Source organism: Manis pentadactyla, chromosome 5 (genome assembly GCF_030020395.1).
Source record: "Manis pentadactyla isolate mManPen7 chromosome 5, mManPen7.hap1, whole genome shotgun sequence".
Lineage (NCBI taxonomy): Eukaryota > Metazoa > Chordata > Mammalia > Pholidota > Manidae > Manis > Manis pentadactyla.
In genome coordinates, this window is record NC_080023.1 from 110,351,935 (window position 1) to 110,369,175 (window position 17,241).

A 17,241-nucleotide genomic window follows, 5' to 3' on the forward strand; every position below is an offset into this window, starting at 1 on the left:
ACTGTGCCTGTCTTAGGTTGTTCCTCCCTTGAGGAATCTTACCTGTCTCTGGCTAACCAGTCATCTTCTGGGGCCATACAGGGAAATGTAAAGTTGGCAAGTGAGAGAGAAGCAATATTGTTTGAGAAGGTTAGCTTTTTACTTTTTTGCAGATTTATGCCCTGTGGCTTTTATGCCCAGCATTTGTCTTGAGGTATCTTTACCACTTGGAAGAATTATGATACTCGGTAATTTCAATATGAGGCACGAATTCTATTTAGGGGTTGTAATTATGAAGGAAGAAGAAAAGCTATAGAGGTAGCAGATGGAAGAAAACATGGGAAGATTGATTATTTCTTTGACATATCTTCTTGTAGTATAACATAAGCGTGTATAGGTTTTAAACTACTAATTAAATTGCGTGCACACATTAACATAATAGGAATACAGCTACATAACCAAAGCAGACCTACAATTACCAGCCATATCCAGTGAAACCAAGAAAACCAGTTAGGCACCCTAGGCATTTGTGAAAACTTATCAATGATATGATGGATATTGTCTAACTGAATTTGAATATTTGGAGAAAAATCAGACAAATTAAAACAACCCATTCCTGGGAACTGTTCACATCCCATATGTTCTTTTAACAGTTCTTTGGAGCACTGCAACTTGCACTTCTAATTCTTGGTTGAGTTCCGACAGTATAGATGCAGTCAAATTTGTTGTTTTACTGTATGCACAGGCCAGCTTAGATATCTCCTTCTTCAATCCAATGGCAAGTCCAGGAACCAGTGGGATGAATGCAGCTACAACTGCAACAGCGACAGGATCTTTGTTGAAGTTTTTTGATGATCATCTTCTGGAATTACTCTTCCAGAGAATGTTGATGTTGGAAGTTCTTCTTCATATCATATCTTAATTCATTTTCTGGGTAGCCAAATTAGGCTTTGATTGCCTGTATAAACACAAACAAACCCCGTGCCTACACTTTGATATGCCCTTTATACCATTGTGAAGAACTTATTGGAGATTACCACACAGGAACTGCTTTTTTTTTTTTTAAGAGAAAGGAATATTATCACAAAAATGTACTTCCATAGCTGATCATCTGACACCCTTTAAATGATCAAAATGAAGGATATTTAAAGCATGCATTAATCGGTGATTTGCAGTTAGTTTTATTCTGTCAGGGAGTAATCCTCCTTTTCTTTCTTTCTTTGTTTTTTGTTATCATTAATCTACAATTACATGAAGAACATTATGTTTACTATGCTCTCCCCTATACCAGGTCCTCCCTACAAACCCCTTTACAGTCACTGTCCATCAGCATAGCAAAATGTTGTATAATCACTACTTGTCTTCTCTGTGTTGTACAGATCACCCATTTCTCCCACCCCCCCATTGTGCATGCTAATCATAATACCCTCTTTCTTGTTCTCCCCCTTATCCCTCCCTACCCACCCATCCTCCTCAGTCCCTTTCCCTTTGGTACCTGTTAGTCCATTCTTGAGTTCTGTGATTCTACTGCTGTTTTGTTCCGTCAGTTTTTCCTTTCCTCTTATATTCCACAGATGAGTGAAATCATTTGGTATTTCTCTTTCTCCACTTGGCTTATTTCACAGAGCATAATACCCTCTAGCTCCATCCGTGTTATTGCAAATGGTAGGATTTGTTTTCTTCTTATGGTTGAATAATATTCCATTGTGTATATGTACCACATCTTTATCCATTCATCTACTGATGGACACTTAGGTTGCTTCCAATTATTGGCAATTGTAAATAGTGCTGCGATAAACATAGGGGTGCATCTGTCTTTTTCAAACTGGAGGGTTGCATTCTTAGGGTAAATTCCCAGGAGTGGAATTCCTGGGTCAAATGGTAAGTCTATTTTGAGCGTTTTAAGGAACCTCCAAACTGCTTTCCACAATGGTTGAACTAATTTACATTCCCAGCAGCAGTGTCGGAGGGTTCCCCTTTCTCCACAACCTCGCCAACATTTGTTGTTGTTTGTCTTTTGGATGGTAGCCATCCTTACTGGTGTGAGGTGATATCTCATTGTAGTTTTAATTTGCATTTCTCTGATAATTAGTGATGTGGAGCATCTTTTCATGTGTCTGTCGGCCAACTGTATTTCTTTTTTAGAGAACTGCTTGTTCAGTTCCTCTGCCCATTTTTTAATTGGATTATTTGTTTTTTGTTTGTTGAGGTGGGTGAGCTATTTACGGATTTTCGACGTCAAGCCTTTATCGGATCTGTCATTTACGAATATATTCTCCCATACTGTAGGGTACCTCTTTGTTCTATTGATGGTGCCTTTTGCTGTATAGAAGCTTTTCAGCTTAATATAGTCCCACTTGTTCATTTTCGCTTTTGTTTTCCTTGCCCGGGGAGATATGTTCAAGAAGAGGTCACTCATGTTTATGTCTAAGAGGCTTTTGCCTATGCTTTTTTCTAAGAGTTTTATGGTTTCATGACTTACATTCAGGTATTTGATCCATTTTGAATTTCCTTTTGTATATGGGGTTAGACAATGGTCCAGTTTCATTTTCCTACATGTAGCTGTCCAGTTTTGCCAGCACCATCTGTTGAAGAGACTGTCATTTCGCCATTGTATGTCCATGGCTCCTTTATCAAATATTAATTGACCATGTATGTTTGGGTTAATGTCTGGAGTCTCTATTCTGTTCCACTGGTCTGTGGCTCTGTTCTTGTGCCAGTACCAAATTGTCTTGATTACTATGGCTTTGTAGTAGAGCTTGAAGTTGGGGAGGGAGATCTCCCCTACTTTATTCTTCTTTCTCAGGATTGCTTTGGCTATTCGGGGTCTTTGGTGTTTTCATATGAATTATTGAATTATTTGTTCCAGTTCATTGAAGAATGCTATTGGTAATTTGATAGGGATTGCATCAAATCTGTATATTGCTTTGGGCAGGATGGCCATTTTGACCATATTAATTCTTCCTAGCCACAAGCATGGGATGAGTTTCCATTTGTTAGTGTCCCCTTTAATTTCTCTTAAGAGTGGCTTGTAGTTTTCAGGTTATAGGTCTTTCACTTCTTTGGTTAGGTTTATTCCTAGGTATTTTATTCTTTTTGATGCAATTGTGAATGGAATTGTTTTCCTGATTTCTCTTTGTATTCGTTCATTGTTAGTGTATAGGAAAGCCACAGATTTCTAAGTGTTAATTTTGTATCCTGCAACTTTGCTGTATTCCAATATCAGTTCTAGTTGTTTCGGGGTGGAGTCTTTAGGGTTTTTTAATGTACAATATCATGTCATCTGCAAATAGTGACAGTTTAAGTTCTTCTTTACCAATCTGGATTCCTTGTATTTCTTTGTTTTGCCTGATTGCCGTGGCTAAAACCTCCAGTACTTTGTTAAATAACAGAGGGGAGAGTGGACATCCCTGTCTTGTTCCCGATCTCAGATGAAAAGCTTTCAGCTTCTCGCTGTTCAGTATGATGTTGGCTGTGGGTTTATCATATATGGCCTTTATTATGTTGAGCTACTTGCCCTCAATGCCCATTTTGTTGAGAGTTTTTATCATGAATGGATGTTGAATTTTATCGAATGCTTTTTCAGCATCCATGGAGATGATCATGTGGTTTTTGTCTTTCTTTTTGTTTATGTGGTGGATGATGTTGATGGATTTTTGAATGTTGTACCATCCTTGCATCCCTGGGATGAATCCCACATGGTCATGGTGTATGATCCTTTTGATATATTTTTGAATTCAGTTTGCTAATATTTTATTGAGTATTTTTGCATCTACATTCATCAGTGATATTGGTCTGTAATTTTCTTTTTTGGTGGGGTCTTTGCCTGGTTTTGATATTTGGGTGATGTTGGCTTCATAGAATGAGTTTGGGAGTATTCCCTCCTCTTCTATTTTTTGGAAAACTTTAAGGAGAATAGGTATTATGTCTTCTCTGTGTGTCTGATAAAATTCCGAGGTAAATCCATCTGGCCCGGGGGTTTTGTTCTTGGGTAGTTTTTTGATTACCGTTTCAATCTCCTTGCTTGTAATTGGTTTCTTTAACTTTTGTGTTTCTTCCTTGGTCAGTCTTAGGAGGTTGTATTTTTCTAGGAAGTTGTCCATTTCTTCTAGGTTTTCCAGCTTGTTGGCATATAGGTTTTCATAGTAGTCTTTAATAATTCTTTGTATTTCTGTGGAGTCTGTCATGATTTTTCCATTCTCATTTCTGATTCTGTTGATTTGTGTTGATTCTCTTTTTCTCTTAATAAGTCTGGCTAGAGGCTTATCTATTTTGCTTATTTTCTCAAAGAACCAGCTCTTGGTTTCATTGATTTTTGCTATTGCTTTACTCTTCTCAATTTTGTTTATTTCTTCTCTGATCTTTATTATGTCCCTCCTTCTGCTGACTTTAGGCCTCATTTGTTCTTCTTTTTCCAGTTTTGATAATTGTGATGTTAGATTATTCATTTGGGATGGATCTTCCTTCTTCAAGTGTGCCTGGATCACTATATACTTTCCTCTTAAGACTGCTTTCGCTACGTCCCACAGAAGTTGGGGCTTTGTGTTGTTGTTGTCATTTGTTTCCATATATTCCTTGATCTCTATTTTAATTTGTTCATTGATCCATTGATTATTTAGGAGCATGTTGTTAAGCCTCCATGTGTTTGTGAGCCTTTTTGTTTTCTTTGTAGAATTTATTTCTAGTTTTATACCTTTGTGGTCTGAAAAGTTGGTTGGTAGAATTTCAATCTTTTGGAATTTACTCAGGCTCTTTTTGTGGCCTAGTATGTAGTCTATTCTGGAGAATGTTCCATGTGCCCTTGAGAAGAATGTGTATTCTGTTGCTTTTGGATGTAGAGTTCTATAGATGTCTATTAGTTCCATCTGTTATAGTGTGTTGTTCAGTGCCTCCATGTCCTTGGTTATTTTCTGCCTGGTTGATCTATCCTTTGGGGTGAGTGGCATGTTGAAGTCTCCTAAAGTGAATGCATTGCAGTCTATTTCCCCCTTTAGTTCCGTTAGTATTTGTTTCACATATGCTGGTGCTCCCTTGTTGTGTGCATATATATTTAGAATGGTTATATCCTCTTGTTGGACTGAGCCCTTTATCATTATGTAGTGTCCTTCTTTATCTCTTGTTACTTTCTTTGTTTTGAAGTCTATTTTGTCTGATATTAGTACTGCAACCCCTGCTTTCTTCTCGCTGTTGCTTCCCTGAAATATGTTTTTTCATCCCTTGACTTTTCATCTGTGAATGTCTTTGGGTTTGAGGTGAGTTTCTTGTAAGCAGCATACAGATGGGTCTTGCTTTTTTATCCATTCTATTACTCTGTGTCTTTTGATTGGTGCATTAAGTCCATTTACATTTAGCGTGACTATTGAAAGATATGTACTTATTGCCATTGCAGGCTTTAGATTCATGGTTACCAAAGGTTCAAGGTTAGCCTCTTTAGTATCTTACTGCCTAACTTAGCTCGCTTATTGAGCTGTTATATACACTGTCTGGAGATTCTTTTCTTCTCTTCCTTCTTATTCCTCCTTCTCCATTCTTCATATGTTGGGTGTTTTGTTCTGTGCTCTTTTTAGGAGTGCTCCCATCTAGAGCATTCCCTGTAAGATGCCCTGTAGAGGTGGTTTGTGGGAAGCAAATTCCCTCAGCTTTCGCTTGTCTGGGAATTGTTTTATCCCTCCGTCATATTTAAATGATAATCGTGCTGGATACAGTATCCTTGGTTCAAGGCCCTTCTGTTTCATTGCATTAAATATATCATGCCATTCTCTTCTGGCCTCTAAGGTTTCTGTCAAGAAATCTGATGATAGCCTGATGGGTTTTCCTTTATAGGTGACCTTTTTCTCTCTAGCAGCCTTTAAAACTCTTTCCTTGTCTTGATCTTTGCCATTTTAATTATTATGTGTCTTGGTGTTGTCCTCCTTGGGTCCTTTCTGTTGGAAGTTCTGTGTATTTCTGTGGTCTGTTCGATTATTTCCTCCCCCATTTTGGGGAAGTTTTCAGCAATTATTTCTTCAAAGACACTTTCTGTCCCTTTTTCTCTCTCTTCTTCTTCTGGTACCCCTATAATATGGATATTGTTCCTTTTGGATTGGTCACACAGTTCTCCTAATATTGTTTCATTCCTGGAGATCCTTTTATCTCTCTCTATGTCAGCTTCTATGCATTCCTGTTCTCTGGTTTCTATTCCATCAATGGCCTCTTGCATCTTATCCATTCTGCTCATAAATCCTTCCAGAGTTTGTTTCACTTCTGTAATCTCCTTTCTGGCATCTGTGATCTCCCTCCAGACTTCATCCCTTAGTTTTTGTATATTTCTCTGCATCTCTGTCAGCATGTTTATGATTTTTATTTTGAATTTTGTCAGGAGGACTGGTTAGGTCTGTCTCCTTCTCTGGTTTTGTCTCTGTGATTGTTGTCTGCCTGTAATTTTGCCTTTTCATGGCGATAGGAATAGTTTGCAGAGCTGGCATAAGTGACAGCTGGAAGAACTTCCCTTCTTGTTGGTTTGTGGCCCTCCTCTCCTGGGAGAACAGCGACCTCTAGTGTCTTGTGCTAGGCAGCTGCGCGCAGACAGGGCTTCTGATTCCTGCCCGGCTGCTATGGATTTTATCTCCGCTGTTGGTGTGGGTGTGGCCTGGCTCAGGCCTCTGCTCCAATATGGTGGAGCCACATGGGAGGGGGAGCAGCTGAGAGGCTATCTCTGTGAGGGGCCTCCGTGCTCCCTGCTGCCCAGGGATTTAGAGTGCCCAGAGATCCCCAGATTCCCTGCTGCACTACTAAGTGTCCCATGACGCTTCCATCTTGTTTTGGGTTCCCTGTCCCTTTAAGACTTCCAAAAAGCACTCGCAAAAAATAAATAATAAATAATTAAACAAATAATTAAAAAAAAAAAAAGCTGCTCGCTTTTCTTTGTCCCCGGGCGCCGGCCTCAGGGACCTGCTCACAGGTCTTGCTGTCCTGTTTCCCTAGTATCCAGGTACCCCCGCATGCACTGTGTCTGTGCTCTGGTGCGGATGGCTGGGGCTGGGTGTTTAGCAGTCCTGGGTTCCCTCTCCCTCCCGGCTTCAACTCCTCTTCTCCCACCAGGAGCTGGGGGGAGGGGCGCTCGGGTCCCACTGGGCCTGATCTTGTATCTTACCCCCTTTGCGAGGCGCTGGGTTATCACAGGTGTGGATGTGGTCTGGATGTTGTCCTGTGTCCTCTGGTCTCTATTCTAGGAAGAGTTGTCTTCGTTATATTTTCATAAATATATGTGGTTTTGGGAGGAGATTTCCACTGCTCTACTCAAGCCGCCATCTTGGCTCCACCTCCCTGTGATATTTTTTATTCTAAATGAATTATCACTTTGTACCTAATTATTTGTAATTTAGAATTCCTTTTATTAAAGAGGATTCCCTAAATTGTGCTTTAGGCTCCACAGATCCTAGAACCATCTCTATTTTGAAATTATGTATCAATCAGCAACTTTCAATGATCGAAAAGGGCAGAGACACCAAGAAGCAGCAGCCAGCAAATGAGGCAAGAGTTACCAGGCTTAGCCAATGACTGATGCTTAGAATTCTAGAAATCTGAAGTGCAGCTCAGGAAATAAGATTCCTTCCTGTTTCTCAGACTGGCTATTAACTTGAGGAAAGCATGCATAACCTGTTGTGTAAAGGTATCAAGGTCACCATAGGCAGAAGGTATCCTATTTTTTTTAGGGTAGGAAGATTGTTTCCAAACTCTACTGTTGTCAAGCAGCTGCATCTGGGAAGGTCTCTCCCTGTGCACTAGGTGGAACCTCAACCTGGACAGGGGAAGGGTTCTTGATTCTGATTGAGAAAGAATTCTCAAACAAATCAGACAAGTGTAGGTAGGGAATTAATTCATTCAGGCAAGAGTAGTAGTGAATGGTAGCAGCCATACAGGCAGCAGAGAGCAAGGAAGAACAGAAAGAGGAAAAAGGAAGTTCACTGAACTCCTGCTCAGCATGGGGCAGATCCCTTGCCATCTCCTGAGGACAGAGTTACCTGGTGCTAAATATCTACTTGAATCTGCACAACATGGAAACTAAGTTCCTACCAACCCAGGGTTTAGGGGAGCCACAGAGCACTGGATGGAGTAAGATTATGTTCTGAGAACTCCCCAAAGGCAAAGTAATATTTTGGGGCTGACTATTAAAGAGCATAATTGTACATCTGCAGTCCTGTCTGGGTCACCCACATGGCAGGAACTTGTAAGCCCAAATCAGAGATCTGAGTAGCCCTTCCCCACTTGTCTGAAGTACAACAAAGAGAGTGAAGACTTCTGCTTAAGTCTAGAAAATTGAAGAAAAAGCATAGTGCCAAGACATTTACCACTAGAGAAAGGGGTCTCTTATTAATTTCCCAAGAGACTTGGAAGAGTGCACAGACAAAATGAAGTAAGTTGAGCAGCAAGAATTCTTTATTTAAGGCAAAAGTACACACTTAAAGAATGGGGAGTGTGGGCAACCTCAGAGATGAGGTGGGCTTAAGGGCTTAGAATTCTGCCTTTTAAGGCTTTCAATAATGGGGCAAAGGGTTGGGGGACAGGATGAAGGGGGCATTGACAATGTGGTCTCATGATGTCTCACTCCAGAGAGAGATATTATATCATTATGCATTTTTTTTTTAGGGTAGGAAGATTGTTTCCAAACTTCTTCAGTCCTCTAGATATTCTGTCAGATAAACTTGACACAGGAATTTCTTCATCCTGTTATCCAAGATAGTGGTTACCCTCAACCAGTAGGGACATATCATTTAGGACTGATGCCCTGCCTTAGTATAGGGAAGGTTATTGGCTTATTACCATGAAGTATGTTAGGAATCTTACCTCCTAACTCCCTGGTTTCTAAAATGGAATCTTAGCCTTAAGATGGAGTCCTGTGTTCCTACTATACTGTTTATATCTCAGCATTTTCATCATAAGCAGGAAAAATTAATAATGATGCTTGTCCTCTGTTCCTGCCCTACCTCAGAGCCAGATGGCTTGAGATGAGACTCAGTATCACTGAAGTCCTCTTCTCATCAAGAGGATTATGAATAGCAGTTGGTTGATTAATAAGAAAAAATAAGAAATGGTGGCAATCCATGGAAATGAAACACTTTTTCAACATTACATTTTAACTTGAAATGTCTAAGGACACAAACCCTGAGCAGTTGTTGATGTGGTGTCAATGGATTCCTCTGAGTATAGTACACTAAACCATATTTTTAAAAGAAAGCATACTCATACCACTGAGTCTCTAACTTTCAGCTTCATTTTCCATTAAATGAAATTAAAATTGAAAGACTCTTACAAAGTAACTTATTTACAGACTCCTTCTATACATCAGTGACATTTTCCAACCAATTGCATCAGTATTTTCTATACAAAAGTATCCATTTTTAACCATATATGACTTAAAAAATGGTCATTTCATAAGGGTCATTTATGACCTACAAAAACAGCAATATTTATACACTTTGTATCTGTGGGGAAATGGAAGTCCCTATGGCCAGGATCCTCATCTGACCCTAAACTACTTGATGATATAATTTGCTTACTACTAGGCTACTGCTTCCTTACCCATGGGCAATGAGCTATTATTGCCTGAGACACTATAAAAAGAGTTCCGTCCAGTGGTCTGGGTAGAGGCAAAAATGGAGGTAGATTATGAACCTACAAACTGCTGGATGCAGACATGAACCTAGTGCTCAACCTACTGTTGGGAGAATATAGCCAGTTATAAACCCTTTAACTCAAGAACATTCCATTATTATTTCTTGGTCTCACCGAATCCATAGTGAACTTGCCTGAGGCTGAAACCCTCAGGTGGGACATCTTATTTGATTTTTAACACCTCAATTTTGGAGTCTTTAAAACACAATTTACTTCCTATAAAAAATTTTTCTCCTTCTGAATGTACCTTATATAGATTTAAATAATGTTGAGCTAAATAAATAAGTATACTGGCAATAAGTACAATCTCTACAAAATAGGTTTAGTGGACTCTACAACGTGCTGCTCAGATCCCTCTTCGAGACTAGAGGACTTTCCCCCCCAATTTCTGGGAGCATTGCACAAGAGCCCTCTCCTGCCAGCTCCCCTTGGAAATTGGCTCTGCTGAAGGGAAGGCATTTTTTGGGGGCATCCCACAGCCATTAACTTGCCAACATGAGGCAAATAAGTCCCAGCCCCTTGGCTCACTACTTGAGACCTCTCTAAAGAGCCACCCCACAGTCAGAACTTTTTGTAGAGGTGGACCAAGGCTTATTTGAGACTTCATTGCAGCCCAACTTCTCTTGATTGTACCTTGCTTCTTTCCTTTACTTTCTACAGGTGTTGATTCAAGAGCACTCCCTAATAAACTTCCAGTAGGCTAATCTCCATCTCAGAATCTGTTTCCCAGAGAACTGTGAATAAAATTAATTGACTCTTTATTATAACTAAATAACTTAAAAACTTGTAGGAGCAAAGATGCACAAGAATATCACAGAGGAGCAAGCTTGCACAAAGCTTGTATGTGGTCTCAGCCATAACAAGTATGTTTTACAGAGAACATGATGAGTCAGTTAGTCAGTTAAGAAATCGGTGAAGAGATCTTCTGTCCTCTGGTGAGCTCGGTCAGGACTGCCTCCAGCACTGCCAGAGAAGGAGCCTGGAGGGCAAATGTTCTCTGCTTATAATTCATCCCAGGCAACGACAGGGATTGGCAGTTTCATATGAACAAAAAGGCCAAACAATGGACTCAATTGAACTTCCTTGGTAGGAGGGTCAGATCATCCACACTGTAACCTAATTCATCACTGAGATGTGTCCATTACGTGAGCAGAAAACGTTCAAGTGGCTCAAGAACAATTCATCCCATGGTGCTGTGAATCTCACCATTAGCTGTCTACACTGTCTGAGCAAAAAGTGTTTCAAATTTATTATATCCTTGACCCTTTTATTTTCCATAGTACTTCTCATTATAAGTGAGAGATTGAAAAAAATATCAGGAATATACTATAGTGGAAAACCACGATGATTCAAACAAGTGAAGAAGTTTGAGACGTTTATATCCAAGAAGAAATTCACAGAATTTTTATGAATAGTCCATTTAATTATGTGTGTACTAATTCCTCATAGTAAGGAAAAAAACCAGGGTTAAGACACAGTTTTGCTATTCTCACGCAGTTCTAGGCTCACCCCTTGTTAATGCTCTATGAAGAGAGAGCATAACCATCCCTATAGTATACTTCAGCTGTCTACTTGTATGGGAGTTAAAAAAAAAAAACTCAGGGCTGAAACTTCATTTTATGACAGACATTGTGCAATGAACAAATCAGTTAGACACATATTTTACTACAGGAGTTGTATCACCAAAATTGGAAGTCACTGCCACCAGATTCTCAGATCAGTTTCTTCTGTTTTTGCCAACACATAGGTGCATCTCTGGAGTCTTACCTACTGAGGTGCAAGCACATCACAATCTAAAAATATATCTGAATTTCTATTCTGTAAGTTAAAAATAAACCCCAGAAAACAAATTAATTTTCCCATAGTGTTACACATGTCTCTGACTTTGGTGCAGACTGCAGGCATTACCATCATGCTCTGTACATCAAATTAAAGTAGTAGTTCTAAAAAAACAGATAATCACCACATATCTTTACTTAGTTTAACAAGAGAGCCTACCTAAGCAAAATAATGAGATGCATAAGCACTGCATAAATTTGGAAAAGAAATTCTCAGAAGGTTCAGCTAATTACTATTTTAAAACAACTGCCTATATTCAAATGCCAACTAACTATTAAATCAGTGGCTATGGCCATATTTTTTGCCTTTTAACACCACAGACAATGTGTCTGTGGTCACTGTGCTCACAGCAGGGTACCAAGTATCCTGTCAAGCAGTCTGTAGAGGTTGAGGGTTTGAGGGGATACAACCACGTTCAGGGGAAAAACTGCAGATTAAAATTCCAGAGTATGTTTTCTTTCTGCTGTTTTGTATTGTGAATGGAAAGCCTACTCTCTTCTGCCCTGCTCCTACACACACACACACACACACACACACACACACACACACACACACACACTTACTTCACACTGATGCAATCATTGCCAAACCATGATCGTGGTTTCGGAAAGTCAAGTGTCACCTTGACTTACTTGAGACTAACTCATATGATTAAAATAAATTCAGACAAACACTTTACCTTATAAAAAGAAAAAGAAAAGCTTTATACATGTTTCTCCACCATGTACAAGTAAAGTGTATGTATGGAATATGCACAGGTCAGGTGAGAACTTTTCCACATAGTAACCTTTAATTTTTACTTTATTTCAAAATAAGAATGAGATTTCCTCATGTAGAAAATGGGGAGAAGGACATTTGAAGCAGATGAAACAGGGAATGTAATACACAGAAATTCAAAAGAGCAATGCACATCTAGGAATAGCAGAGGAGCTCTCCCAGATGACCCAGTGATCATGCATTCTCCTTCATCATACGTAGTCCACAACATAGGCACCCCTGCATTTGGCATGTGCCTCTGGGAATGCTTAGGCCAAACTTTTACCAAGACCAGCCTGTCATGTACGGCAGCTAAAACCTGATGCTGAACTCCAAAGACACTTAGAGGAATGTTTTAAAGATGGATTAAGCAACATATATCAAGTGTTCTAAATTAATGAGAACTACAGGCCATAACAAACTGGAAGAGCATTTCCATATTTTCTGTTCCTCGATTTGCATCTCTCCAACAAAACCCTGCTTTGTCACACCTCGATGCCTTTCTGCAACTTGTTCCCACTGAGGACATGTTCTTCTCCATGCTTCTACCCAAACAGGGCCAATTTCTTCGTGTTCCTACCTCAAAAGGTTACCTATTCCATAAAACCTTTCTCCACTCCTGCTCTTTATGTTTGAGCAACCTAGACGTATCCCTTTTGATTATTTTTTTGTAATTTTTAATACTAGTCTTCAAATTTCCCCTCATCCTGCCCCTCTTCCCTTCCTCCACCCCAGATTATGAGATCTTACAGGGAGTGTGATTTATTCATTTTCTATACCTGGTACTTAGGACAGTACCTGACAAACAGTAGGTTTCCAGTAGATGTATGACATATGAGTAAATAATTTCTAGGCCCATGCCAATTGTTCTTGGTTCCTTTCATTTAGATTTAGAAAAACAGGTACCTCATTTGGTGAGATGATGATACTTGCTGACATGTAGCACCTCACCCCCTGCTCCAACAAAGGTCAATTCATGAGTGATTGGGCTTAATTCTCTAGTGTACAACTGGCAAAAACTTCTGAAATTCCCCCACTAAGAGTGCCCTTGGAATAACATTTTTGCACTGTGTACATGGAGTCAAATTTTGTTCTCATCTCTAATTCTTACCATCTCTCTGAATGATAGGAGGGATTTGTAGCCTTAATTTCACTATATATTACTTCAGAAAATGCATCTATCATCTTAATGGTTGCTATAATTTTCTCTAAGAAGCATACAAACTCACACATTCTTTTAAAAATCTAAAAACACTATTTGTCCCTCAAGTTACTTAAAGAGCAACCTATCTCAACAGTAATTCAATCCCAGAACACAGGTTTGACTCCACAGAGCAAAGAAGAGTCTTTTCTTTCTCAATAAGGAAATCTTTCCCTATAACATGAAGAGAAACATTTTTATAGATTGTTTTCTTTGTGTTATATATCTTTCCTAGCAGTTTTATATGTTTCTTCTTTCAGTATAAAATTGTTATAATTTCATCTTCATTCACCTATTCCATAATTTAACAAATAATAGAAAGAAATAGTGAGTAAAATGGATTCTAGTCAAACCACCTGATCTACTGGCTTTCATTTATATTTTCATTAGTATCACATTCACACTAATTTTTAAAGTTTCCAGCCATCTTATGTTCAAGCTTTGACTACAGTATCCTGCTATGTTTACTTAGAGTGAACCTTGCTATCCAACTGCAAATCGCCCCTAAGTTTTGCATGCAGAGTATTAATATTTCAGATAAAAACTTGTCAAAAACACTCTCAGAATCTCTGGTCCCTGAGTTTGGATAGTGAGGAACATCATACACAAGAAAGGGTGAGAGTGCAGGAAACCCAGTGACCAAAAAGGAGGAAGAATAATATTTGGTGGTTAAGATCACAAAGTCAGGAGCCAGCCTACTAAGGTCCAAATTCTATGACTGGGGACAAGTTATTTAACATGTAGTTTCTTTTTATATAAAATGGTGATGATAACAATACTACTTCATAGTGTTATTGTGAGGATTAAATAAGAATAAATTAATATAGATACTTAAAATACTTAGACTGATACAGAACAGAAGGTAAGCACTAAGTATTTCCTATAATAAATATTATTACCAATAACATAGTCCAGGAAAAAATGTGAGTAGGTATCAAGCTTCAGAGTCAAAAATTATTTTAACTGAAATGTACTGATTGACCATTCTGTGATCAGTGGCATCACTGAATAGTCAGCTCACCAAAAGCAGTCCATACTTTACCTTTAAGGCAAGGTGCATGAATTTTAAGGTTAGAAGAAAAAAAAAATCATAGATGTATATCTTAAATTAATGTATCCTTTTTATTTTCATGCTTCTTAAATTGGAGCTAGTCCATCTCATAACCATTTGTTATATTACTTGCCATTATATCAAAAACTCTGAATAAAAGCAATACAGTATAATACCATAGTTGCTTTCTTCAGTAAATTTTGGTAAGAGAAAACCCAGCTCATAAAAAGGAACTAGTAATTTAGTGATAGACATTAATTAAAATGCAATTGCTATTCTGGAAAAAAAGAATAATCAGTCTGGAGGGGAAAGCTCTAAGGATAATGGAACAGGACTTAAGTTAAGATTTGAAAGTTGGAGAAAATTTAAGTAAGAAAGGAAAAATGGGCAGGTCTCCCAGGCAGAGAGGACAGTTTGGGCAATTAGTAAGCATGCACAGTATGTTCTTACTGGCTGGGAATGAGTGACAAAGTTAAAAGTAACATTGAGGAAACCAGTGGTGTGAATATATACCCAGGTCCTATGACTGAGGTTAGATTTTATGTTCCTCCATGTTTCCCTTAAAAATGGACATGCATTTTCATTTGATACAAAAGAGAAAGAGATGATTTGATAGATGAAACTCTTCAAGAGATGTCGAGGTTTCACGCAACAACTTCAAATACCATCCAAGTCTCTTGATACCTTGTAGGCTAGTTTCTTTTCTTCCTTCCTGTTAAATTACTATGGAGATTTGCATGAAAAGAGGATCTTTGTTTCTCAGAGTTCATCTGCTCCAGTAGCCATTTACTCCTCACTTCATTGTCACTCATCTTCTCAGCAAAAAGAGGGTGACAACTCAAAGTAGAGAACAGAGGCAGGGGCAGATACACTTCCAAGGACCAAAGACTGTGTTGTCATGTAAATTAGCTCAGAAATAAAAGGGAAGACAAGTAAAGAGAATAGGTTTTAGAAGCAACTAAATAAAATGGTTTCCATGGAGGCAACAGTGGCTCTTTAATATTTATCAGTGTCACTGAATTCTTTTTGCAACAGTAATTCATCATCATAAAGCCTAATTCTAGATAGCCTCTTGGGTACTGCACCACAGTGAGGGTACCCCCACCAAAGAAAAAGCCACAAGTAATAGCTCTCCTGGTTTCAAAATGCTAGAATCATGCTAATGGAGAAAATGAGGAATACAAAAGAAAATAGATGCAAATAGAAATGTAACATTTTCCACAAGGAAAACTTAATTGAACTGTGAATCATAATGAAGATCTTGAATCTTTAAAATGGAAACTGTCAACTAGCCCTATAGATCATGGATTTATGGGAAACCATTCGTGTATGAACAAAATGGTAAAGAATGAAATTTGATGCGTTTCACCAAAATTCTCTTTGCACAAAACGAATTTCATTATACTGAAACATGCAGCAGGAAACACGTACAAACGACTGTGAGAAAAAGTAGCTTACCTGTTTTCAAAGTGTTTAATGTGTTATGGTTAAGAGAAAAGAGTTTTTAAAAGTTGCTGTTAGCAGTTACTCATTTGACTGACAGATTCTTCAGCAAAGCTAAAGGAGTGAGTAACCCGGGAAGCAGTTTATGCATGCATGCAGCCTCAGCTTTAAGTGAGCCCTGGGTAAATTTCACCCAGTGAACTCCTTCTAATGGTAAACAATTCCACCATTGTATAGTAAAAGAATCACGAAGGAATCTAAAAACTATCAAAGGAACAAAGGAAGCTGAGAAGACAAGGAAAAGTGCTCGAAAATTATGTAAGTCACCCTCTGTTTCAGAAACCAGCTCGACTTCTCTCTGAGTCAAAGAATCTAGACAAGATGGAACTCAAAAGGCCGTTATCTTACCTTTAGAGTCAGTGAGAGAGCAACAAGATGAAAATTAAAAGCCAAGAGAAGTCTTTGTTTGCTGTTGTTTTGGTTCCCCACCATCTCCTACCACTACACAGCCTTATACAGTGTCTGATGGCACATGCTTGAAACGGTGTGACCCAATCATTTGTTTCCCAGTCACCTTGAAGGCAAAGAACTGCAAAATCAATAGGGATCTTTCAGGTATGACTCTTTCTGGGCTACCGTGAATTTATGCCAAGCACCACATAATCAGAGAATGGTAATTAAGAAAAACTAGAACAATATCAGATTCATTTGGAACCTGGAATGATTTGTTTCTGTATCATCTTGCTTTATATAAAGTCTTCCAGCATTAGTTTAGACCTCATACTCAAAAGACAATCACACGTTTTTATGCCTCAAATCCAAAAGACTGAAACTCAATTTATTATCGTCCTCCAGCAAATTTGTTTCTCTCCCATGTTTTCTTGCTCAAGAAATGTTATGTTCATCTGCCTTATCACCCAGACCAGAAACCCTGAGAGTTATCCCTGAGGGATCCCTCACACCCAATCACTTACCAACCCTTTTTCATTCTATTGTTTTAGAATCTGTTTAATAAGTACCCCCCATCCCCCCCCACACACACAGACACACACACACTGCTTCTGCTCTGAAGTTTTTATAGCTCATCTATACCATTGAAGTAACCCACTAATTTATCTTTTAACCCCCAGATTTACTATCTAATGAATCCTCCACACTGCTACCATGATTCTTGTTTGAAAATTACCATAGGCATTTTTCCCTGCCTATACTGTATAATGCAAAATCATCCTGATTTGGTCCTTATCTGACAGTCTGTGTTCATCAAACCCTTACAACACAGCTCCTCTGTACCAGCCATGCTAAACCACTAGTTATT